The sequence below is a fragment of the Capsicum annuum genome, chromosome 10 (assembly GCF_002878395.1).
Source record: "Capsicum annuum cultivar UCD-10X-F1 chromosome 10, UCD10Xv1.1, whole genome shotgun sequence".
In the NCBI taxonomy this organism is placed as follows: domain Eukaryota; kingdom Viridiplantae; phylum Streptophyta; class Magnoliopsida; order Solanales; family Solanaceae; genus Capsicum; species Capsicum annuum.
Genome location: NC_061120.1, coordinates 113,772,495 through 113,799,574, shown reverse-complemented (window position 1 = coordinate 113,799,574; position 27,080 = coordinate 113,772,495). Strand labels below are relative to the sequence as shown.

Genomic DNA, 27,080 nt, shown 5'->3' with positions numbered 1-27,080 from the left:
GTTTTTGGGCTAGGGAAGTAAATACTGCCTGTTATGGCACAAACAGATGTTTGATCAGATCCATTCTCAACAAGACTCCTTATGAGTTATTATTCAATAAAGAGTCCAAACTTGATTACTTTAAGCCTTTTGATTGCAAGTGCTTTGTATTATACAATGGAAAGGATGAGTTGGAAAAGTTTGATTCCAAAAGTGATTGAAGCAGTATTTTTGGGTTACTCCTTAACCAGCAAGGCCTACAGGGTCTACCACAAAAGAACTTTATATGTAAAGAAAATTGTTCATGTCATCTTTGATGACTCAAAAAATATGAAAGAACACTGCAAGTAGTGATGACACAGACATGGAGGAACTTATTCCATTCATAGGTATAATCCAGAAGAAGCAGAGTCTCAAGGTCAAAATGATCAAGATGATGTGGTTGGTGAAGAAGGAGGAGAATAAGAACTTGATCCGCAGGTGCAGGACTCTAATTTTGATGAGTTTCAACTAGGGACTCGAGACCAACCCTTTGAAGAACCTTGTCCCAGCATGCCTCAATCAACTTTAAGAAGGCCTAATTGGAAGTATAAGTCATCTCACCCTCTTGAGAATTTGACTTCTCCCTTGGAATCAGGGATGCATACAAGGGCACAAGCAAAAAACTTTATGGTTTATTCAACATTCATATCCGTAATTGAGCCTAAAAATGTGAAGGAAGCTTTCAAGGATATTGACTGGGTAACTGTCATGCAAAGAGAACTTCATCAGTTTAAACAGAGCAAAGTAAAGTCTGGCACCTGATCCCTAAACCTACTAACAGAACCATTATTGGTACAAAATGGGTGTACAAAAATGAGCATAATAAGCCTGGCACTATCACTAGGAATATGGAAAAGACTTGTAGTACATGGATTCAACCAGGAAGAAGGAATTAACTATGATGATACTTTTGCACCTGCTACAAGAATGAAAGTGATCAGAATCCTTAATGTTTTTGCTGCATATATGAGATTCAAGTTGTCTCAAATGGATGTGAAGAGTGCATTTCTAAATGGTTATCTGAAGGAAGATGTCTATGTCAAACAGCCTCCTAGTTTTGAAGATATTGATCAACCACATCATGTCTTGAAATTGAATAAATCCTTTTATGGATTAAAGTAGGCTCCTCGAGCTTGATATGAAAGATTGTCAAAGTTCCTTCTTGAAAATGATTTTAAGAGAGAAAAAATTGACAACACTCTATTTCTAAAGTCTAGAGAAAAGGGCCTGCTAATTAGATTTATATTGATGATATTATTTTTGGTGCAACTTCAGATTCTTTATGTCAAGAATTTGCAGAATTTATGGAAAGTGCGTTTGAAATAGGTATGATGGATGCACTAAGCTTCTTTCTTGGTTGTAGATCAAGTAAACACCATAGGAAAACATGATTTGACAAGAAAAATACATCAAGGAGTTGCTGAAAAAATTCAACATGAGTGATGCCAAACTTATTGATACACCCATTGATTGAAACAAGCTCAAAAATAGATATTTATGAACCTAGTTCCTCGGTAAATGAGACTATGTAGAGAGGAATCACTGGATCTCTTCTATACCTGACTGCTAGTAGACTAGATGTAGTGTTCAGTGTGAGTATGTACGTCAGGTTCCAAGCTTGTCCAAAAAAGTCTTATTTGAAAGCTGCTAATAGAATTCTCATTTTATTGGCTCATCTCTAAACTCATGGTATTCTAAAAAATAAAATTCATTTTTTTCTCTATTGCTGAAGCTGAATATATAGCAACTGCTTTATGTTGTGCTCAATTACTTTGGATCACGCAGCAGCTGAAAGATTTTGGAATTGTTACCGATACTATTCCTTTGATGTGTGATAACACTAGTGCTCTAAATATGGCCAATAACCATATGAAGCATAAGAGGACAAAACATATTGATGTGAGACACCACTTCCCTAGAGACAATATGGAAAAAGAGCAATCTATAAGAAATTTTGCAAAACTGAAGATCAAGTGGCTGATATTTTCACAAAGGCTTTTCACAAAGAGTAATTTGTGAAACAGATTGGAATTGGGCCAAATAGAGATAAATTAAACTACCTCAGTGAATCCAATTCCTCCAAATCTTGGCTATGATTAGGGAGCAGATATCTTAGTTTCAATATGTTCATATGGTCTAACTCGGTACCATATATTTATAAATATACATACATAGTAAGCAATCACATAAGGAGGGATGACGTGACAGGCATCAAATAAATAAGTTTCTTTCAAGTAAGGGAGGGACCTAGTCCTGTTCCACAAGTTAGTATCATGTTTGTCTTTCTTAAAATAGCATAAAAGTAACTGCTCACGATTGCCATGTGTCCTTTCTCGCCTCTCCAAATAGCTGTCAAATCTTTTAAATTTAAAAAGGCATGCCAATATGGACCAGACACGTTGCTTACACTTTAAGCCCAAAAGTTACCTCATTTTGCCTCTTTAAAAATAAATCAAAATTCCTCTTTCTTCACATCAATTCTTAAAATTTCATTAACTTAGTCTTCAAAGCTCATCATCTTTTTAATTTTTTTTCAAAATCACAATGTCATACAAAGGTTCTTCTTTAAATCATTCCCCTTCTAATTGATACGAGCCAAATGTGCTCTACTCTTTTGGATCTATGCTTCAAGGCTAAACCATGGAATCTACAACTTGATCATCCTAGGAAAGCACATATGGATGGAAGGATAGCTTGGAGCACAAGAATAGATATATTTGATGATGTCCGCCCTTGTGGTACTGAGCCACGTCGCGTTTGAAAGATAGCGTGGAGTGTATGAGGTCCACAAAGCAAAGGAAGGGCATTTGGGCCCACATATGGGAATTTGGTATTTAAGGCTATTTTTGGTCCCCTTGATATTTAGGGTCACTTTTGGGTCCATCTTGTAATAAGTAGACCATGGCTATAAATAGCTAGTTTTCCTTCATTTTAGACTTAGGCTGCAATTATTTTTTGTAAGATTTAGACATCTGAATCTGAATGCACATCTGAATAATTAAGATGTTGTCTCTACATCTGAAGACTGAATAATTAAGACTATTTATTTTTCAATATCTGAATGTGCGAAAAAAATTTATTTATATATATAATAAAATAAAAATTACAATTCAAATAAAAAACTAATTATATATTAGAAAAGTATGTAATTTAATACAACAAAATTATTATTTAATTGAAAAAAATATTTATCTTTGTTAATGATAGTGAAGATGGTTTATAATGGTGGTTCTAATGGTAATAATTAATGTTAGTTATTAGTAATGTTAGTGGTGATAGTTGTAATGGTTGGTATTTTAGTGACTATTATGATGATAGTGGCGATTGATAGTGGTGGTGGTGGTGGTTGTGATGTGATATTGTTTGATATTAGTAGTTGGAGGTGTTGATTATGATGGCTGCAAAAATGAATGAATGATGATTGATGATGTGTTGGTGCTAGTTGGAGATATTATTAGTTGTGATGGTGGAAATAGTTGTTAGTAGAGACAAATTATAGCAATGATAGTGATTGAAGTGATAGAGGTGGCATTACTAGTGACAATGGTGGTGGCCACCGAAGAATATGTGGAGGTTGTGATGTATTAGTGGTAGTTAGCGATGGTGCTAGTTGTAATTGATGGGTTGGTTGATAGTAGGGATTGGCCGAAAGTGGTTGATGATGGTGGTGGTGTTGACGGCGGTGGTGACGTTAAATATAATTAGAATAATAGAGGTAGTAGTTGTGGTAACGGTTGACAATAGTGGTTGGTAGTGATATTTGTTATCGATGGTAGTTGTGATAGTGGAGGTGGTTAGTGGTGGTAGATGGTGGTTGACAATAATGGCGGTGGCAGAGATGGTGACTGATGATTATGAATAGAGTGGCGGTGAATAGTATCCAACACTAGAATACCTCTTTAAACCTATTAAGACTTGATTCTAGATCTGAATGATTAAGACCTATTCAGACCTATTAAGAGTTAAAATCTTAATAAAAAACAAATACACTTAATGGTCTAAAATCTGAATCATTCAGATTCAGACCTCCAATAAGTGCAAACAAATGAGCCCTAGTTGTTGAATGTTGAATTAAGGTACACTTGCAAGTGTTAATATTGAAACTTGTTGGGAGTTCTTTGGTTGTCTAGAAACGTGGGTGCTCGGGATTCATTTCCATTGAGTCCTCATAAGAGGTTGGTGTTTTCGGTAATGATAGGAAGGTCTAGGGTTTGGTACACCCTTGGTTGTCCTCTCATTGTTAATTTATGTCAATCTATCTATCCTTTACTTTATTGTCTCATTTTCCTTTATTTTCCTTGGTTTTCATGTTCATTATATCTTTGTAGTTTCTTCTCATATCCTTTGGTATTTCATTAGTCAATCTTGGCTTTGTTATCTTGAAAATCATAAAAAAAAAAAAGTGTCAAAAAATGAAAATCCCAAAAAAATCACTATTCCCATTTTTAACCCGAGGTCAAAATTTGAGTTTTTGATTTTGTATTTTTTGCGTTTCTTGTGTTAGATTTGTGTTCTCTAACACTATAGGAGTCTAGGGTTCAAATTTGAGCTAAATCAGAGTTAATTTGAGTGTTATACCATTGTTGTGGGCTTAAACTTAAAGAAAGTGAGGTGGGTTCGAGATCAGGAAATTTTGATTGAGAAATTGAACAAATTGATGTTTGGAATATGTTTAGAAGTTCGAAAATAGCATCGGTTCAAAATTTCATCGCATTTCAATCATCAGTTCAAAAGTTAGAAAGATTGATGTTCTTGGTGTGTTCTTGAGGAGATTGTTATATTCATCTTAAAAGTTCATCCAAAAGAAGGTGGTTGATCCAAAAAGATCCAAGAAAAAGGTGTTATACTTGTTTATTCTTGGGAATATTCCAATCTTCCTAAAAGAAAAAAGAATCAAAAGGCATCAAAAAGGAATTTTACAAAAGAAGAAGGCAAAGGAACAGGGGGGGCACAAGAAATTCAAGCTTCTTGACTTGAAAATTCAAATTGAAGAGTCCAAAAACTCTTGAATTTTTGTCCAAAGAAGCCCCCTAAAAACACCAACCCAAGCTTATCAACCTCTTCTCAACATCAAATCCAAGTCCTAAACACATCTCATCACTCTAAAAACACCGTTGCTCAAGGTTTGAATTCTAGTTTCATTTTTCATTCTTAAACGCCATTGTTGTTTGTTCTTCTTTTGTGTCTTTTCTTTCTTTTATCTTTGGTTTCTTAGTTAAACTCTTGAATTCAAGTCTCTCGTGTTATATTTCTTTGTTCAGTTTGTCATTTTTGATTTGTTTCTTTCTTATTTTGATTCTTGAATTCAAAGTCCTTAACTTTATCTTTCAAATGAGTCATCAATAGTTATTTCCTCTCTTTTCTTAATTGTACTAAGAATTTATAGGTGGAGCAACCATTGATACCCTTATGGAAGCTCTCATAGGGATGCAACTAATGGTGGATAAAATAAATGGATCCATGACACGAATTAAAGATATATTGGAAAACATGGAGAAATGACTCATTAACCAAACACCGGGGTTCAACCATCAAAATTGTACCCCAAGACCTCAAGAACATGACCAATTAAGCAATGAGTCTTCCTAAATTGAAAAAGGTAATTCCAACATGGATCCTTTGTTACTTTCTAACCATGATGCTAGCATCTTACCTAGCATCAATCCTTTATTTGTGTAGGTTCATGAACAAACAATCTAAAAGGGGGATGCAAGGAAAATGTCTCATAAAAATGAGCTTAAAGGCCTAACGGAATTCTTGCCAAAGGAATTTAATCTTGGAAAGTATGATGGTAAGTTGATAAAAGAGTTGGATTTGAGGAAGAATTCTCTTCAAGAAAAGGAGGATGATACGAGCCAAATGAGCTCAACTTTTTTGGGATCTATGATTCAAGGGACAAACCTTAGAATCTACGAATTTATCATCCTAGAGAAGCACATACGGGATTGGAGGATATCTTGGAGCATGGGAATAGCTATATTTGATGATGTCCGCCCTTGTGGTATTGAGCCACATCGTGTTTGGAAGATAGCATGGAGTGTACAAGGTCCACATATGGTCATTTGGTATTTAGGGTCACTTTTGGGCCCCTTGATATTTAGCGTCACTTTTGGGTCCATCTTGTAATAAATATCCCATGACTATAAATAGCTAGTTTTCCTTTATTTTAGACTTAGTTGATGAATGATGAATTGAGATACACTTGCGAGTGTTTTTGTTGAAACTTGTTGGGAGTTTCTTTGGTTCTCTAGAAACGTGGGTGCTCGAGATCCATTTTTATTATGTCCTCATAAGTGGTTGGTGTTATTGGTAATTGATAGAAAGGTCTAGGGTTTAGTGTACCCTTGGTTGTCCTCTCGTTATCGACTTATGTCAATCTATCAATCTTTTACTTTATCATTCCATTTCTTTGTTTCCTTGTTTTTGTGATTTTGTATTTAGTGTGTTTCCTTTGTTTTCATGTCATTTTCATTTTCGTATTTTTGTCTTTATCACCAATGCTCCTGAAATTCCTTATTCACCTACACCTATGGGAGAAAATCCTTTTTTCATTAAACCTCTTGTACCTTTGTCTATAATTGAATCCACTATAGATACGACTTCAGAAATTTCTAGACAAAACCCAGAAATAGCCAATGTCAAAAAGTATTCCAGTGGAAGTTTTTGGTCTCCTATTGAGTCTGAATCATTGGTGACTCCTTTTGAGACACCAACTCTTGATACTCCTAAAACCCTCAAAGAACCAGGTTCCCCAACCCTTTATAATTCAAACCCAATTTTCGCACAACTATTCAAGGAAAAAGTCCCTGTTGAGAAATCCAATCCATCAAGTATGTGCCTTGGCAAAGGAAGATTGGGTGGCTGAAAGCCTGATTCTATTGGTTGATGATCAAAGAGATAACCAAATTACATTGGAGGAACTTTTTTTGTCTGATTCTTCTCTTTCCACATAGGATAGGACTTCTGTAACTACTTAGAAAAAAAATGAACCTATTAAGCCTTCATGGAAGATGAGGTAGAGGACGACAGTGATGAGCCCTTAAAGAGGAAATAGCGTGGGCAAAGGAGAACTAAGGGTAAAGAAAAATTTGAGGAATCTGCAAAGGTGGTCAAATCATACACTACCAGAAGGGTTGAAAACAAATTGCTAGGAAATGCCATGAAGGCTAGCAAAACCACAACAACAAAAAGAATAAGAATAAAAAAGACTACAGTTGTAGAAGATGAGAATGTAGAAGTTGGGGATGTGGTTGAGGAGGGGAACATAGACACTGATGTTGTTTCTGCAATAGCCAAAAGGAGGAAGGAAGCACAAGAAGGCAGGAAGACCAGGTCCTTGGAGGCAAAGCCAAAAACCTTTATTCCTAAAAAACATATTGCAGTGTAGAGAAAAGTATCTGAGGGACTTGGTCCCTTGTAAGCAAGTTTGGTAGAAGAAGAATCTGGTAGTGCATCTAAGAGAAGAAAAATATTAAAAGAAGAGCGTCTCATCTAGGAAAAAAATAAATGAGATGTTGAAATCTGAGATAGTGCTGTCAGGGGAGTGTTTGACCCAAGAATTTTTTATCAACCAGGAACAGTTGAGTTGGTTGAATCTCTTAGGAATCAGGAGTGGATGCACTCCTTTGAGAAACCAATTTCTTCAATGTTTGAAAATAAAGTGAGGATTTTATACCATCAAGTTTGTAGAGGATGGGTTGAGTCTAACAACAATGGTGCAAGGATAAAAATGGAATTAAATGAGGAAATTCTTGCGAATATTTTGGACATCCCTATTGTTGGGATTAAGTCAGTAAAGAACCATAAGCTATATCTAGAGTTCATACAGATAGCCTCAAAAGTGGAAGGAACCTCTACTGCAGGAGTCAAAAAGATATCCTGAAAGGAGAGTTCTAATTTCTCTTTGAGTTTGTCAACAGGATTTTACTACCCGTGTCTGAGAAAAAAACTGTGGCTTTAGCACCTAATTTTAATGGAGTATCTAAGAAAGTTTGAGCTGCTAAGTCTGCCTGTCTTGATGATTGAGCACATGCATAAAATTGTGCATGTTAAGAATAGAAAACATAGAATGCCTTATGGTTGTTTCTTGAATAGGGTGTTCAGTCATTTTAAGGTAGTATGAGAGGTATACCTGGTACTGTAAAATAGATGTTCACATTAAACATACATTGATTGAGAATGTGTATTAAGGGAAAGGTTAGGACCAAGTCCCAAGTTTCAGAGTTGATAGATGTGCAGGAGAAGTTAAATGTGAAGGCGGAAGAGCTGAGGCTGGCACTGGCAGCCAAAGATGCTGAGATTTTATACCTCGAGTTGAAGATTCAGTAATTATCAGTAGAGAGACCTAGTGCTTCTGAGAAGTTGAAGATTAAAAATGCAACACTGAAAGCCCAGTTCACTACTTTATCTGGTGAGGTCAAGGAACTTAATGCTGAAGTAAGGAACCGTACAAAGAAACTTCTGAACACTCATATTGCTGAAAGTGCCAGGATGGATATACTTCTTAGATCATTTGCTCCCAAACCTCCACCCTCTTAAGCCCCCCAGCCCCCAAAAAATTATGTCATTTCAAAATATCATTGTGTCAGTTTCCTTTGTTGCCCTTGTGGCTTTCATGGCTCAGTTCTTTATGATTTTTTGAAATGCTATGTATGGTACTTATACTCTTTCATCTATGTTATATTGTTACTCATGAAATCAAGGAGCTATCTTGTTATTTTGAGCATCATTCTTTTCTTTTAAGTCACATCTTTTCAGAGAACTTTGATAGTCTTTGAAACTAATTTAATGAATGCAACTCTTTTATTTGTATCTATCATCTGTCTCTCTTAATGGTTTATTTGTTCGTGTTAGTTTTGCCCTAGTGACCATGAGTTAACCTATTGTGCTTATTGATTATCTTGGTTTACTGTCTTCACTATTTTGTGATGCGAAATAGGGAAGATAGGTTTCATTGAAGTAGTTAGTTCCAAGGGATCTGGTCCCTACACTAGGATGGTACTACTGGTGGTGTAAGGGGGAAACTAGTTGACAGAGGGAAGTGGATTCTAGTTAATAGGGGAAAGTGTTGGTGAAAGGGCATCATCAAAAAGAAGAAAATTATTGTTCTATGTTTTAATGATAACTACTAATACATTCAGTGACTATGTCCGTCGTATACCTACTTTCTGAGGATTGTTGAGAAATAGTTGTACATTGTTGTACTTTGCACATTTTTGTCATGTAGTAATATCATTATTATACAGGAGCGTAGGTACAATGTAGGACACTTGGTCTGATCGAATTCCTATCTAAATTCTCTCTCAACGGATATAAGCAAAGGTGATCAACCTGGGGAAATCACTTTTGCAAAATCCATTCTTCAAGAAATCACAAAAGCTACTCTAGTTCAAGAAAATAGAAAGTTGCTCTATCAAGGACCTGATAGTTATTAGATTTCTATTTTCCTGAGTCTTAAATATTGTTATAAAATAGTAGTTTACTCTAATATTTGTGAGTAACAATATTTTCTAATAATGCTAAGAGTTTACTTGGGTCGAGTTACCAAGAAGGTAATAAAAAAAGCTAGTTGATTAATAGAGGTGAAGGAGACATGTCTCATCTGATTATAATAGAATTATTATATGAGTAAGGATTTAGAGTTAAATCTTTTGAGTCTGGCAAAGTCTTTAATCAAAGGTTGCTTGATTACAGTAAATGTAATACCCCATATCAGTCTTAGCTCAATTCAGCCCATAGTGCATGCATAAGAGGCTTAGAACCTAAAAATTTAGCTAAGTATTGGGGACTTAGTTTTATTTTTTCCCTCTTAAATTTGATGATTTTTAAAGTGACCTTCCAACCCCGAGACGATGATTTCTAAGTTAATTCTTGTTCAGGGGGGTAAGTAGCACGTCTCAGGGAAATTTTGAATTTTTCGGATAGGGTTTAGGTCATGTTTGGATTTCAAAAATAGAAAATCATTGTGATGGCATTGTAACGCGTCCATTATAGAAATGGATGTCTTATTGTGTCGTGGTACCTCCCTAATCCGCATTTTAGTTATGAATTTCCCAGAAGGGCAGTCTTGTCATTTTCCACCTCCTCAATCCGTGAAAATACGGGATTTATCATCAATTAAGGCATTATATACCCGATTCCTCTCTAAAACTAAACCCTATGCCTCACCCAAATTCATCAAGTCCAATCATTACTCCTTCAAGAAAATTTAAGAATTCAAGCTTCACCACCCAAGAACTATTAAAAAAGTTAATTTTCTTGCAAGATTAAAGCTTTAAGGTATGTTAAATGTTCACCCATGGGTCCCTTTCACCCATGGAGTCCAAGAATCCATTTTCAAGTTTTAAATTATGATCTTTACATGCTTTCAAGAATTATATCCATAAACTTCCCTGAATTTCGATTTTAAATCTTATTTACATGTGTTTTCATTGGAATTAGCCCTTGACATGTTTGAAGGATGATATTTGCATGTTAAATCCTTAACCCATGACTGTAGCATTGAATTTATGTTATTATCTCATACTTTAACTATTCCCATGCTTAATTTATGACCCATATGTTTTTGATGAAATTCCTAGATAATTAGGTTTTGAACATTGACTTCTTATTATGTTTCTAAAGCTTTGTATGTTTCTAGTGTTATTGCTATCGAGTCCTGGGGGTTATGAATACCCGAAAACTTAGTTGTTTACTTAGTCTCAGTATATTTAGAATATTTTTGGATATATTTGAGTATTATCAGTTTAGTCAGTTATCATACCAGTCAAACTTAGATCAGTTCAGTTGGGAGTAAGATTTAGCACTGAGTGAACCCAGGGATGGGGGTTCACTTGCTAGTTGGGGGTGTGACCTTTAGTAGTAGTCCCTGCATTCCAGAACTACATAGCCAGCGTAGGTTAAGATGTTAAACTGCCAGTTGAGGGTTGACATATATCTCATTAGAGCATCTACCAGTAGAGGGTGACTCCTTAGTCCTTTGGGACCTCACTTTAGTAGATCCATGCAACCATGTGTTAGTACCCGTGGTACAGTACTGACACCCTTCCAACTGGGGTCCAAGTTGGACCCCAATTAGCTCATATTGTGGCATGTTGGTTAGATAATAGCTCCCACGGTTTCATTCCAGTCTCAGTTCGGAAGTCTGTTAAGGTTTGCTCGATCATAGCATACAGTTCATCAATTAAATCAGTACTCAGATTTCAGTATTATAGTCTACAAACTATTCCAGTATCATGTTATATGCTTGGTCACACATTCTTAAATTCTAATACTTTCACGCATGTCATGCATAAGTTACCTCATGTTATTCATTCAGTCAATTATTATTCATGCACATGAGCCATGCATATAACCTAACCTCATTTAGCATACCAATACATTTAAAGTACTGACCGCAAACTCATATTTTGTGCTATAATTTCTCATATCATAGGTTCGGACGCTCAGGTTTTCGACCGCACTTAGACATTCCAGTGCATTAGCAGCAGTAATCATGGTGAGTCATCATCTATCGAGGACATGGTTGTTTATTTCAGATTTATTTAGTGGTTCGGTATTTTATTTCAGTTAGACAGTTTGAGTTAGTTGGGGCCTGTCCCATCAACTCTTATTCAGTTAGTTTAAAGGCTTTCAGATATATTTCAGACAGTTAGTTAGTTGTCAGTTTTATTAGTAAGTTTTCAGCATTTTTACTTATGTTTCAGATTGATGGATTCCAGTTGTATTGTTTTTCACAATTTAAACCTTATGGCATTTTTAGTTGTTTCCGCACATGTTCATTATCAATACATTATTCAGTGCTCACAGCAAGTACCAAATCATAGGCTAGCTTGTGGTATCTTGTGACCGTAAGCACCGTGTGGAGTCCAGGGTGTACTCCCGGGGTGTTACAGTGAAGTTTGGGAAATCCTGTGAGGACAGGTCTGTTTTTTTCCTGCTTTGAGAAAGGAGTTCTCCACGTAAAAATCTTTGCGTTGATTTGTTTCTATGTGTTTAGTTTTGTTCCCGTTTCACTATAATTAATATTTCCTCAGGGACCTGGTCCCTAGCTAGTAGTGAACCCCTATAATTCAACAGGGCTCCTCAATATATACAATCTATCTTTTGCAATCACACCCATTCGATACGGAGTTTATTTACAAAAATCTGATTTTAAAAGTTTGAAGCTTGGAGCTTCAATAATGGCTGAACACCCAAAAATATTTATGCTACAGGTGTGAAATCGTAATGTAAATTTTTTATATGCTTGTTCTAAATAGACATGTATTCCCTTTAAATGCTCATTAGTTGTAGAAATAATAAACAACAAGACGTTAATGAAGAGCTGGGGAAGAAATAGGTTTGTACCAAATTTTTGTAAATCATGAAATTACAACAATGTTATTTGTTAAGCATTTGTGTTATAACTTTTACTTCTGGATGGGTTTTAAAAATAATCAGATTTTAAATTTCAATTTCAAAAATAAAAAGTTCAAGGAGTCCATGGAGCTGAATTAACCAACACGGTTTTTCTCCGTAATAAGTGTAGTTTTAGTTCAGCTAGTTTTTTTAGGAACAACGGATTATTTGACTAACATGATTTTGGAGATCTTACAGGAGAAGTGAATATAATGCTTGGATTATAAAAATTTCAACACATTCCCTCATGTTTTCTTGTGCCAAGCACATAACAATTTCTTTTTGATATATGGACTATGGTAAGACTTGAAGCACTAGCCTACTCTACATGTTTTATAATTTGCCACCCTATCTTGAAGCTTAAGTTGTTAGATAGGGTACATTTTGTTAACTTAATAATAACTTCAACAATACTAAAAAAATATGAGATATGGAGTAGGAACTTTTGTCGATAATCAATTAAGAGGATAGAAGAACTCACATCTAAAGCGTTAGTTCCTTTATCCATCAAATCAAGCTTAGTCAACACGCCAAATGTCCGTTCACCTGCATGAGTAGTAATTTAACTCCTTGAGGATAATTATCACAAAGATAGAGATTGAACAGTTATCTTAAAATATTTCAAACTCCAATTTGTTACATCCCAAGAATAATACCTGTGGGATCTACTTCCCTCGAAAGTTTTATAGCATCTAAAGTGGCAATATCCTAATTCGCAGGAGAAATTGATAGAATGATACAGTTGGGCTACTTATCAAAGAAAATGTGATCATTTGAGATGGTTAAACTGTACCAATTTAGTCATCAGCTATAGCAACATGATAATAGTTCCAGTATTAAGCCCAATATTCATGATCATTGAAAGATAAACTAGCCAAGAAAGTGAAAATAAAGTCTTGAACTATTTACATGATAAATGTATAGATGATATAATTTTAAACCTTCACAACAAGTAGTTAATGAAAGATAAATGCAGCAATTTAGCATTAAGAGTTTATCAGCTCATAATTTTCAACTTATCGAAATATAGGAGCAATTACTCTTTGGCACTCTATAATTTGGAAAATTCATATTGACTATAGATCATAGAAAGAAACTATCTGAATACAAGGGATTGTTGATGTATGCTCTCCAAGAAAGCTCTATGGCACAAAGTTGTGCAACTATCCAACACAGTGGATCAGTCTATTGTCAGCTTAAATCCATTAGAGGTGCTGGAGATACTGCACTCTCTTTTACCAAGACTCATTTATACCGTCTTCACCTGTTCATAACACCCATTTCTATATTTTGCTAACGAAAAAGGGGATGTTGGACTTCAATATTATAAACACAGAAAAAACTACAATCTCACAAGATTGAGTTTCAACCCCCACTCCATCTTTTGACATCCTTCTAGTTTTCAAATATAGTCTTCATTTGTCGGGAGAAAAACCTCTCGATGATAAAAAGAACACATAAAAAAAAAGAAATAAGTGTGTCATTACCTTCTCAACATAAGAGCGAACTATGTCTTTAATGCCTTTAACCATACTCTCAGGCTGCTCCTCTGCAGTAACAAATTTCTACTATTGAAGACACCAAAATCAAGTAAATATGCATAATTAGGGCATAAGGTACAATACATACCAATAGCCACTTTGGTCAGGCCAGGTAAATCAATCAGTGTTAGATTGACCACTGCCATTGCACAACATGACCATGAAAATGTCAGAGTGAGGAAAGGAAGTTGTTTTCTATATTAGGGAGTTAGACCGCCAAAAGCAACATGATACAAGAAAATAATTTGAAAAATAATTAGAACAACAATTCCAACTAAACATGTCAAAAAAACTCATCAAATAGAGTTAATTTGGAAGTTCCAATTACTTTATTTAAATATTTATAACAATAACAGAGAGCCTACCATTTGAGGAGTATATGCTCAAGTGGAGAGGAACAGGGGAAATCAGCTTTATTTTTCCTATTATTCTGTCAGTTTTATCCTGAATCTCCTTCCGTACGAGTGCTGCAAAAGAACATAATCTATGAAAAGAACATCTTTTGCACCAGCACCCAGCAAATAACCAAATTGTATGTACGCATTTGAATGTAAAATAAGAGGCAAGAACAATAAATGAAAGAACTAACTGTAGACAAACATTTTAATTCTCCAAGCCATAATCACATAATGATATTTAACATACACCAAACACTATCAAGTTTTGTATTTTGAGTTAAATTAGAAAATTAAAAATTAAAAGTAAACTATAAGTTGTTTCTTTAATATTTTTGGAGGGGTAGTAATTAAATAAGTCCTCTAGAAGATGAAATAATGAATATCATCATATCACATACAGAAATTTGTAAACCATCTTCTCCGAAGGTGACCAAATTCTGCATACTCCTGATGCCCTTTATCCGTTTTGTGAAGCTACAATACTAAGGGTCTCCTTGTAACAATCCCTGCAAAACTACTAAAATATGAGTATACAACTCATTTGCCAATGTGATTCACGTAGGAACCTATAATTAATATTTTTTCCAAGTGGTTTACTTATAAATGGAAAAAGAACAAATATACTCCCGAACTATGATAAATAGTACTACGTATATATTATCCGTAATACTTTGGGTACACTTTGGACACACATATGTCCCTATCATTAATGAAATGGTACGTATATGCCCCTCACACTAACAGTAGGGACATATTGTAACCAAAGTATGACGAAGGATATGTACGCACCATTTGTCATAATTTGGGGTATATTTGTCCTTTTTTTCATTTTAATTGTTTAATCCCAAATAATTAACCAAACCCACTACCCATTCCGGTCTCAATTAAAACCCAAGAGACATCTATCAAACAGACGTGTTGTTCCAATCCTATAACAATATATATACACAATATAGTAACACCCACTACTACCAATTTTTTTAAAAAAATCATTTACCCATAAAAAATAACATTAAATAAGTTGAACTCCTTATGTTTCAACAATTTCCAGCAAAATTTCATTGGAAAAACACTGTCCACCACTGGTCAACACCACATAGACACCATCTTTGTCAAATTGGAAACACCCCACCAGCTCACCATCGCCGCACTCCTAGCTCCAGCTACCTTCGGCCTAATCTCCACTCTCTCTAATTAGTAAACACCAACTAGCAGCAACGATCAATCACCATAATTTGATTGGAATTCACATTTAAGAAAAAAACAAAAGGAGTATCGGATTTGGAACAAAAAATAAAGATCGGATAGAGTTGGTTTAAAATCGAGTTCCATGGGTTTATAGGGTCGGGTAGTGGGTTTGGGTTAATTATTTGGAACAAAAGAAATTAAAATGAAAAGGGGACGAATATACCTGATAAATAATACGTATATATACTTCGTCATACTTCGAATACAAATATGCCCCTACTATCAATGTAAGGGGCATATACGTGCAATTTCATTAACATAGGGACATAAGTGTACCTAAAGTATGACGAAAGTATATACGCACCATTTATCATAATTCGGAATATATTTGCCTCTTTTCCAATTACAAATAATCAGTAAGGATAAAAATAACATCATAAAAGGTTTCTGACCTTATCCTCGTGGAAGAAAATCTCGGCTGACTATACTTTCCAACATAGATGACTTTCCTAAACTCTGAATTCAACACAAAAAAGATAGTTCAAGGTGAGAAAAGATGTCTTACTCCATTTTCACTCCTTGAATGAGCGCAAAACCTAAAATACGTACCAACAATTTATATATATGTAAAATTATTACAATAGGTGAATTCATTAAAATATTACTCCATCACATTTTATTCATTTATATGGCCCTTTTCCTCTTTAATCCATATAAAAAAATTGTCATTGTAATATAATTAAAAATAATTTAACTTTAAAACTCCCTCCTTGAAGAAATAATTCACATCCACACAAATATCTCATGGCAAGTTTCAAATTCTTTCTTTTCTTAAATAATGAGCCAACTCAAAACATGTCACATAAAATGGGATGGAGTGAGTAGAAAATACGGCATTAAAGTTGAGAACTAAAACACCTAACCACCGACGACGGAAAGAGGGGGAAGTTCATCCCAAAGTGAAGAGAAGAAGTTACCGGTACCACAATAGTCACCAAGAGCGGTACATGCCATCTGAATTCTATTCACTAACCCAATTAAGCTCTCCATTGTCGTTAGCTTTCTTCTTCTTTATTGCTACAACCCTAAGCTAATCTCTAAAATTCAAGGGAAGAAAAAGAATAGATGTGAATTACTATATTAAGTAACTGAAAAACAAAGAAAAAGATGGCAGCCTCGATGGACTTAAAAAATAGAAATTAAAAGAGAGTCATTTATATACAATAATAAAGTAAACTAAAGAGAGAAAAGTCTTGAAGTTGGATGGGTATGTTGACCAAAGAAGCTGAAGGTTGATGATATGTCGCGCCAGTTGAAATATTTATGATTTTTCTTTTTTAAAAAAAAATAAATGAATGTCCATGTGTCCATACATTGGAAGAGCCTTAAAAAGCTAGTATTGTCACCATTAATATTGATGACCAAGAAATTAAACTTGGTGGCTAAGCAATTTTTTTTTGGTGAAATAGAAATACATTGAATAAAGGAAAATAGAGTTTTGTACATAGCAAGGCCTAGTCAGGCACAAAAATACAGTCGTTAGGATTAACATTCCTAGTACTGGGTACCAAACAAGAGAAAGATTTCCCAGTAAAATCATCCCAAAAAACTACTCCTACACTAGTAGGTGGAGTTACAAAAGCATCCACTTTGTCAAAAAAACTCTTGCTCTGATCCTTGCTTTGTCATCAAGTCAGCTACTCTATTCTTCTTCCTGTAGGTATGGTTGATTGGAGAGCTCTCAAAACTTCTCAGTAGAGACCTGCATTCATAGATAGCTGGATCATATAGTAAGTTACCAAATTGAAGCATGTGGATAATTTTCTTAGAGTCACTACATATTTCGAGGGGTTTCAGATTTTGCTCAAGGGCTAGCTTCAGGCCTTCTTTCAAGGACAGGAGTTTCATGAGGGTATTGGTAGCCTGAGTAAAGCTTTTGCTGAAGCCAATAACCCAGTCTCCTCTACAGTTTCTGATGACACCCCATATTCCACCTCTGCTAGGGTTGCCAAGGTAAGACCCATAATAGTTGGTTGCTAGAGGTATCCATTTAATGGAAATGCTGGTCCTAAGAGAGGCATCAGTGAAGTTTCCCAGGTGGTGGTATTCCACTGCTTCAGCTTGAGGGATGCTGAAGCTGGTCTAGGAGTTAGCATTGTGGAAGTTGTTGGTATTTTTGGTTTTCTAGATGTGTCATAGGCAGAAGAAAAGTAGAGTGCCCCGAGGAGTGTGTTGTCAAACCAACCCCTCTTCAAGTTTTTCCATATGGAAGACCAATTATTGGTGTCATAAATAGAGAGATGGAGATGGGAATCCCCCTTATATTTTTAGATTAACTTATGCCAAAAGGTCTTGTCCAAGGTACACCCAAAGAAAATGTGTTGCTGGTCCTCAGGGTCAGCATTATAGCTATGACAAGTGATAGGAATATTCAAGCCCCTTTTGGAGGGGTGGCTCTAGTGAGCAGGCTGTTATGGTGTAAGATCCAAAGAAAGGTCTTGATTTTGTTAGGGGTTTTGAGGTTCCAAATCCAGCTAGAAGAGTTGAGGTTTGTTTGGGGATTAGCCTAAAGGCTGGTTGGGTGTTGGTAAGCACTTTTAAAAGAGAGGTTGTCATCCCTCCTTAGTCTTCAGAGGGAGGTGTCTTGACTCAGATGATTGTTGAAAAAAAAGGTATTTTGGATATTGGAAGTGATGTTTGGGGGGATTTTAAAAGGTAGGGAAGTAAAGTCTCACCTTCCATCTTTCCAAATATCCCTAATCATAATATGATTAGAAGTGTGAGTGCTAGGGCTCTGGAGAATGGAAAATAGGGGGCATTCCAGGGATCCATTTGTCATCCCATGCTCTAGACCTATCTCCATCCTTAATGGCCCAAATAAAAACATCCTTACAAAGATTCCAGCATTTATGGATGTTGTTCCAGGTCCTGGAACCCTTATTACTACTCCTTCTTCCTTTACCATATTTGGAGAAGAGGATGTTGGCCCAAAGGGACTTAGGGTTGGAATACATTCTCCAACCCAGGCGGCAGATAAGAGAGTCATTCTTGATTGTAGCAGATTGCATTTCAATCCCTCTATCTTTCTTAGGGAAAATGATGGTGTCCCGCTTCACTAAATACATTTTTCTTTTGGCATCAGTCGTGCCTCAAATAAAATTTCTTTGGGCTCTATCAATTAGATTACGATAAGTGCTAGGGAGGTGGATATATTGAATGACATGGTTAGGCATGCTGGCTATAGAGGATTTGGTAAGGGTTTTTCGGCCAACCATATTGAGGAATTTGGTTTTCCACCCTGCTAACTTATTGTTAAGATTGTCAATGATAAATTGAAAGTCCTCCCTCTCAGGTTTCTTGTGGAACATAGCAAACCCCAGGTATTTTCCAAAAGAGTTAGAGAGGTGGATACCCAGGATAGAGGAGAGGTTGTTTTGGTTCTCCAAGTCATAATTTTTGGAGAAAATAACCTTGGATTTTACAAGGTTGACTCTTTGCCCATAGTAGGAGCTAAATCTTTGAAGGATGTTATTAATGGTATGGAAGTTTTTAGAGTCACCTTTAGCAAAGAGTGTCAGGTCATTAGTAAATAATAGGTGGGAAATGTGAGGACCCCCCTTGGAGATGGAAATAAAAGTCCAATGGAGAGTGCCAACCTTAGAGTTGATCCTCCTGGAAAGGAGTTCCATACATATGATGAAGAGGTGGGGGGACATGGATTTCCCTTGCCTAATACCCCTAGAAGGATTGAAAGGGTGGTTTTCCCCCTATTATTAAGAATGGAGATGAAAGAGGTAGAGATCCGGGAGAGGATGAGGTTACTGAGGTGGTGGGGAAAGTTGAAAAAGAAAAGAGCCTGCCTAATAAATGACCATTCAAGCCTGTCAAAGGCTTTTTCAAAGTCTATCTTGAGAATCATATTGGCCTTATTGCCCTTCATTTTGCAGAAATGTCTAATATATTCTTGGATAATAATGACATTATCAGAAGCTCTCCTTCTATCCATAAAGCTATCTTGGTTTTCACCAATGATGTTAGCCATCAAGGGTTTAAGCCTGGTGGATATAATCTTGGTGATGACTTTGTATTGTGTATTGCAGAGACCTATAAGTCTAAAATTTTTTAGGGAAGTGGCATTTCTATATTTGGGAATGAGACAGAGGTAGGTTGAATTGACCTTGGGGTCCATATAGTAAGTAGTGAAGGTCTCTTGATAGAATCTAACAAGGGGGGTATAAGAATATCCAAAAACTTCTGGTATAGAAAAGAGTGCGTGCTATTTGGCCCAGGAGTTTTATCAGGCTTGAAGGAGAAGACAACCCTTTTGACTTCTTCAAGGGTGAGAACAGCCTGAAGGATGTCATGGTGAGACTGACTGATGGATCCTAGAGTAGAGGGATTAGATTAGGTGGTGAGATACCCCAGGGTATACTCAGTGGAGTAGAGATTGGTATAGAAGTTGGAGATGGTAGTGGCAATATCCTTCTGGTGGTACTACCAGGTCCCATTTTCATCTATGAGAGATTAATTCTATTTCTCCTTCTTCTATTGAGGGTGGAAGTGTGGAAAACTTAGTATTAGAATCTCCCCTATAAGAGTTTGGATATTCTGGACTTAAGTTTCCAAAATTCATTCTCCAATGTTAGAATATGGCTGAACTCTTTGAGGAAAGTGTGTTCTAGGCTGTGAAGAAAGTAACTAGTGAGGTAATTGGGAGATTTATGGATGCCAGCTAACCTTGCAAGCAAGTGTTTTTTCTTATTGAAGATGTTTCCAAAGGTGTTCCTATTCCAGTCCCTGGCCTTCTCCTCAAAATCAGAGGTGGCTGTGGTAATACCGGGACAGTTTTAGAAGTAGTCTTTGATCAGATTTGGGAAATTATGATGGCTAAGCCACATGGATTCAACCCTAAAGGGTTTAATCTGATTCTCAAGAAAGGATCCCAGATTAAGAAAGAGGGAGAGTGGTTAGAGTGGGTTCTAGGAAAGTGGGTAACAGAGCCTTCTGGGAAAAGGTAAATCTAGAGATCATTAGCAAGACATCTATCCAGTCTTTCCAAGATAAGGCCTTGCCTTTCCTCATTGTATGTGAGAGTTTTTTACTGGCCAACACTCCGCTCCATACAACATGGTTGGACGAATTACCACCCTGTAGAATTTGCCTTTAAGCTTGGGCGGCGCCTTCCTATCACACAACACCCCTGAGGCGAGCTTCCACTTTATCCATCCCGCCCCAATACGGTAGGAGACATCCTCGTCAATCTCACCATTTTCCTAAATCATAGACCCGGGATACTTGAAACTACCCCTCTTGCACACCGCCTGGGAATCCAACCTTACTACCACGTCGTCCTTCTGCCGCAAGTCATTAAACTTGCATTCCAAGTACTCTGTCTTGGACCTACTCAACCTGAACCCTTTAGACTCAAGGGTCTGTTGCAGGCTTAAGATTCTTTCCATCGAATTATTAATATCACTTGATATTTTTATGATAAAATCTTTTCTTATTAGAAGGCACTAAAATTAATAAATTCTAAACATATGGTAAAAGAAAAATAAATGGGAGACTTAATTTTGGTTTCAAAAAAATTCCTTATGTACATAAAAAAAAAAAAGAATCCTAAAATTGTAATGGCAAAAAAAGGAAAACAATTTGGTAACAAAGTCACGTATAATGACTATTGTTTAGGATTTTTTGTGTAGTTTTAAAAATCACTTAGACTTTGATTCTTTCCATCGATAAATTAATATCACTTATGCTAATTGTCTCTTTAATTAGGTCTAATATCATTCCTTTAAAATTATCGTAAGGAAAAAATATATTTGGATTTAGAGTTCTTTTATCAATTGAAATTTTGATAGTTCTTAGGATTGAAGAGATAAATTTACTTGTGATTTCGGTAAGTTTTTAAAATTTTTAGTTTATTCGTGAGGTTTACAATAATACTAATTGTGTAATCTTCATAGACAATTGCTAATTGAATTATTTTTTTTTGAAATCTTTGCTTATAACATTTTGGATGTGTTTTTACTTATAATTGAAATAATGATATGTCTTATCTAAATAGTAAGGATGTTGCTTACAACGTGTTGAATCTATTTTTACCTATAACTGAAATAGTGACGTATCTTATCTAGATAGTAAGGATTAATAAAAAAATAACTGTACCATAAATATAGTTTAAATTGATGTGTATCTCTTAGACTCTGGCAGTAACGGAAAGAGGTACTGCATGACAGACTCTGGCAGTAACGGAAAGAGGTACTGCATGACAAACATAAAAGTGGTGATCCATCAACCACTTGAAACTTCTGGTGGTAAAATATATATGTGCTTACACTAAATATATGTTTATGTTTACATTATTATATTAAAGTGTGAAGAATCTTTAAAAAGTGATTTAAACTTTTATACTTTATTAAAAATCTCTGCAATAGATAAAAAATTATTTAATTTTAAATAATCAAACGTTACACGTGCAAGGCACGTACGATTAAACTAGTATACTAGATATGCACGGCCCGTGCTAGCACGGGCCCAATATATATTTTTTTATTTCAACTTATGTGATGTAAATAGAATTTAGATAATTAATCATTAAAATAATTTAAATTTTTAATTATTGTGATTTATAGTACTTTTCCTTCTATTTCAATTTAAGTGACAATGATATAATTTCGAGAGCCAGCCAAATATTTATATTTTTAAATTTTTAAAATTGTTAATTATCTGATTTATAATATTTTTTACATAATTTTTCAATAAGATATGAATGCTCTCTTCGTCCCAATTTATGCAGCACTAATAAAATATTGGCAATCAGTTAATTTTTTTAAATATTTTCGTTAATAATTGTTATTTACAATACTCTTATTTCATTTCAAATAGTATGTGTTGTTTTATATCTTCCTTTGTCCCGCCCCAATTTATATGACACTAATATAATTTTGATAGTCAATCAAATTTTTTATATTGACATATCATTTTGTTATTCTTAATTTTCTAATACATAAATGACTTATAATAAGGGGTGGTATAGTAAAATCATCGTTTGAAGGAAGATAATTTAATTTAAAACATCAAGAGTCAATTTCATATTTTATGTCTATTTTATATTTTTGTTAAATATTATTTATTTTCTTAATGCCTAGATGACTCATAATAATTAATTAAGAGCGATTGATTATGTTACTCCTACAAAAATTAATATAATTTTATCATATCCAATAGTAATTATTGATAGCTCACCGGAGTAGTATATTAATTAAATACGGGATGCTATATTCTTTATGTACAAAACATGATATTATTAAACATTATTGTATAGTGCATTATGTTTATCTCTCACAATAATAAAATTTTATTATGTTTTTTTTTAATTTCTTTTTTACTTGATACATATTGACCAAACACAAATCTTAAGAAAATATTCATTAGGAATTTATTTTATTAAATTAAATTTATTAATTTTGTACTTTAAAATTTTTAAATTAAGTTTAAATATTAGTATTTTTATATAAGAAAAAAATAATTTTGAAAGTTAAATTTACCAAAATAAATAATAAAAAAATTAATTTTGAATATAAAAGTCAATTAAAATAATAAAATTAATTTACTTTAAATATTTAGTTGAAATTAATTAAGATAAAATTATTATATTATTAAATTACTTAAATTTAAGATGCTATATTTTGCATATACAAAATATGATATTATTAAACATTATTGGATAGTGCATTATGTTTATCTCTCACAATTATAAAATTTTATTATATACTTTTCCTTATTTCTTTTTTACTTGATATATATTGACCCAATAAAAATCTTAAGAAAATATTCATTAAGAATTTATTTCATTAAATTAAATTTATTAGGTTTGTACTTTAAAAATTAAAGTTAAGTTTAAATATTAATATTTTCATATAATAAAAAACTAATTTTAAAATTTAAATTTACTATACTAAATAAGTAAAAAAAAAGTAATTTTGAATATAAAAGTTAATTAAAATAATAAAATTGATTTACTTTAAATTTAAAACATCAAAAGTTAATCTCGTATTTTATGTCTATTTTATCCTTTTTATTAAATATTATTTATTTTTTTAATACCTAAATGACTCATAATAACTAATTAAGAGCGATCGATTATGTTACTCCTATAAAAATTAATATAATTTTATAATATGCAATAATAATCATCGATAACTCATCGGAGTAGTATATTAATTACATACGGGATATTATATTTTTAATATACAAAATATGATATTATTAAATATTATTGGATAGGGCATTATGTTTATCTCTCACAATAATAAAATTTTATTATATATTTTTCTTTATTTTTTTTACTTGATACATATTGACCCAATACAAATCTTAAGAAAATATTCATTAAGAATTTATTTTATTTAATTGAATTTATTAATTTTGTACATTAAAAATTTAAAGTTAAATTTAAATATAAAAAAATAATTTAATATTTTAAAATTACTTAAATAAATAAGTAAAAAAATTAATTTTAAATATAAAAATTAATTAAAATAATAAAATTGATTTACTTTAAATATTTAGTTGCAATTAATTAAGATAAAATTATTATATTATTAAATTACTTAAATTTAAATAATTTAAATTAAATCTATGCAAAGTTGAGGGCAATCTTGTAAATAAATAGAATAAGGTAGACTCTTTTTAAGGGCATGGTCTGTAATTAAATGAAAGACTGTGGGCATTTTTTAAAGTTATTAAAAAGGTACAACTAACATAGCACAAAAAAACAAATTCTTTAAGCAGATTCATCTTTAAAAAGAGTAAAATGCCTATACCTTTCATTCAATTAGTTGTTGTTTTGTTGTTATTGTTGTTGTCGTTATTAATGTTACCCTTTGAACAGGAATAATTTTAATGTTTTGAAAATAATTATACTTAATAATATGGATAAACTAAGAATTATCATTCTATCTGTTAAGAATTTTTAACGAATGTGTCAAGTCAATACTTGTATTTTTAATATAAGAGTCCAAAATTATATCAATTATTTACTTTATTAATTATAATTAATTAATTCAAATTACATCTCATTAATTTAGTTAAACATATTAAATTTAAACAATTTAATATGAAACTATGTAAAAATGATAAGTAGTTAATTAGGCTTCACCATGCTTCAATCAAATTGGAAATACGTGAAAGACTAAGGGTTCGCGTGTTACTGCATGAAAGACAAATAGTATACGAAACTTCAATGGGACCCATCACAGTTTTCAATGACATTGTAAAACATGGACTGTAATTAAATAAACAAGGATGGACTTTTATTAGAGTTTCTGATGAGGTACAGCTTATAAAGCATAAAAGCCAACTTTTCTCTAAGCAACTTACATCTTGTGAAAATTTTAATGGACTTTAATAACCTCAAACTTAAACTTAAAGTCAAGAAACTGATATGTCAAAACTGCTCTTTTTTACTATTATAGAAGTGTGGGTAAGGGTTGTGGTTTCGACATGTGTGCTTGAGGGGAATTTTTGACTAATTAAGGATAATTTCGTCATTTTACTTCATTTTGTTCTTCACGTGGTAATACAGTCGCTGCTTTAACATAACACGTATGTTTTCCATAGCTCAGTTTCAACCTTCTCTGTGTATTATGAAGTAGTTCTTTCTTAGTCTTCTGTCTTCTCCTTCATTTTTTACTCCTTTTTTTATTTTATTTTTAATTCATTCAATTTTTAGATTTGATTTATAATGTTTTTATCTTCATTTTATTTAATTTAATAATAGATAAATAAAGAAGTCCTCTCCCTCGTTCTTCACCAACAGACTGCTGCATGCTTAAGGTAAACTCTTCCTTTTCTTCTTTGCTTTTATTTTTTTCTATTTTGAGATTTGATCGTTCTCCATTGTTTCCCTTCTGCTTTCGTATTTGGGTGGATAGATTGTTTTAGTTTTATTTGTGTAAATTAGAGAATGATTGAAATTAGGACAAAAGATTAAAAGAATAATTCAATCAATATGAGGTATGTACATTTATTTTGGGTAAAGTTTAAATTACTTAAAATCTGCCAAAATGATATATTTGCTAACTATGAAATTCTATGGAATTCAACACATGACTGTCAATTTAAAGCTATTGCTATTTTTTTAACTGTTTTTAAAATCTATTTTGGCCGAAGAAGAGTTCAAAATTAGCTTAATAAAAAAGTGGGTGTCCATTTACTGAGATGAACACTGATTGAATAATCTCCCAAATTTCATCTTTTTTACTTGCATGCATATTTGTTTTACCTAATCAGTTGAAAACTGAAGTTGACAGGATAGTAGTAAGAGAGGAGATATTGAATTTTTATAAAATCAAGCTTAATGTAAGAACAAATTAATAATGTTTTCAGAAGGATTGTTTTTCTCATCTATAAAGGCAAAAGTAGCACCCAACAATACATGATTTACATAATTTCTCTATGTTGCCTCCTTTATCTTTCAAATTTAGGTCATTCTTGGTTGGAACTGTTTATGATTTTTGGGATCTCTTCATTTGAAAATTGCTTATTTATCTTCTTCTATACTGTTAAGTTGTTTATTTATTTCTTATATAAATATATTTTTTATTTTGAATTTCTTTTGAGTATAATTAATGATTTGTTGCATGGTTTTTTATTGTGGATTTGAGCTATTTATTGCTCTGTTGTTCATTTTATGCTTCTTAGAAATCTCTATACTGCTGATTTAATTTGTGGAATATGAAGAAAAAGAGGGAACGAGAACTAAATGTAATAGAGTTGGCTTTAGAATATGTTATTTAAGAATAATCTAGTATATAGCAATCTAAAGTGATCATATTTTGTTATGTGCATGATTGAAGGGAATATTTTGAAAATAACAATTTTATGAAAAATGGATAATTATTTATCTGATGCAATGGTAGATAAATTTAAAATACTTATTTTATATGTACTTAAGGATATAGAAATTGTAGATATAAGAAAAATCATATTAGAAAAAATATTTGATAAATATTTTATGACTAGAATAAATTATATATCACACTTACCTAACTACTATTACAAATACCTACATACCAAACCTACATATCAACCATGATAAATTGTATATATTTAGAATTTTGAAAAATAGATATGAAAAAATATACACTCAACAGAAAAACAAATGAAAATAAATTTAGATGAATATATGAGGACTAAAGATATAAAATGTATACAATTTCTTAGTGAAAAAATAGAAGAATTAATGAGATTAAAACAAACAACTAAAAAATATTATAATAAAGTATTTAACCAATTTTAAATGACAGATAATCTTAAAATATTAATCTTATATATACTTACAGATATAGAAATTATAGATATTAAGAGAATAATATTAGAAAAAATATTAGACTATGAAATTGAAACTAGATTTAGATATTCCCCAAAATATTATTTAGATGAATAACGTACAAAAATTACCAAAATATAAAGAATTAAAGCAAATAATATCTAAAAAATGTAAAGAATTAAAAATAAGGATAGAAAG

At 33.0% G+C, this 27,080-nt stretch overlaps 1 pseudogene; it reads right to left on the bottom strand.

Annotated features, from left to right (window-relative positions):
- Window positions 1-16,718, bottom strand: part of LOC107844858 — a 53,639-nt pseudogene extending 36,921 nt beyond the window's left edge.
- Between the last annotated feature and the right edge of the window lie 10,362 nt (window positions 16,719-27,080).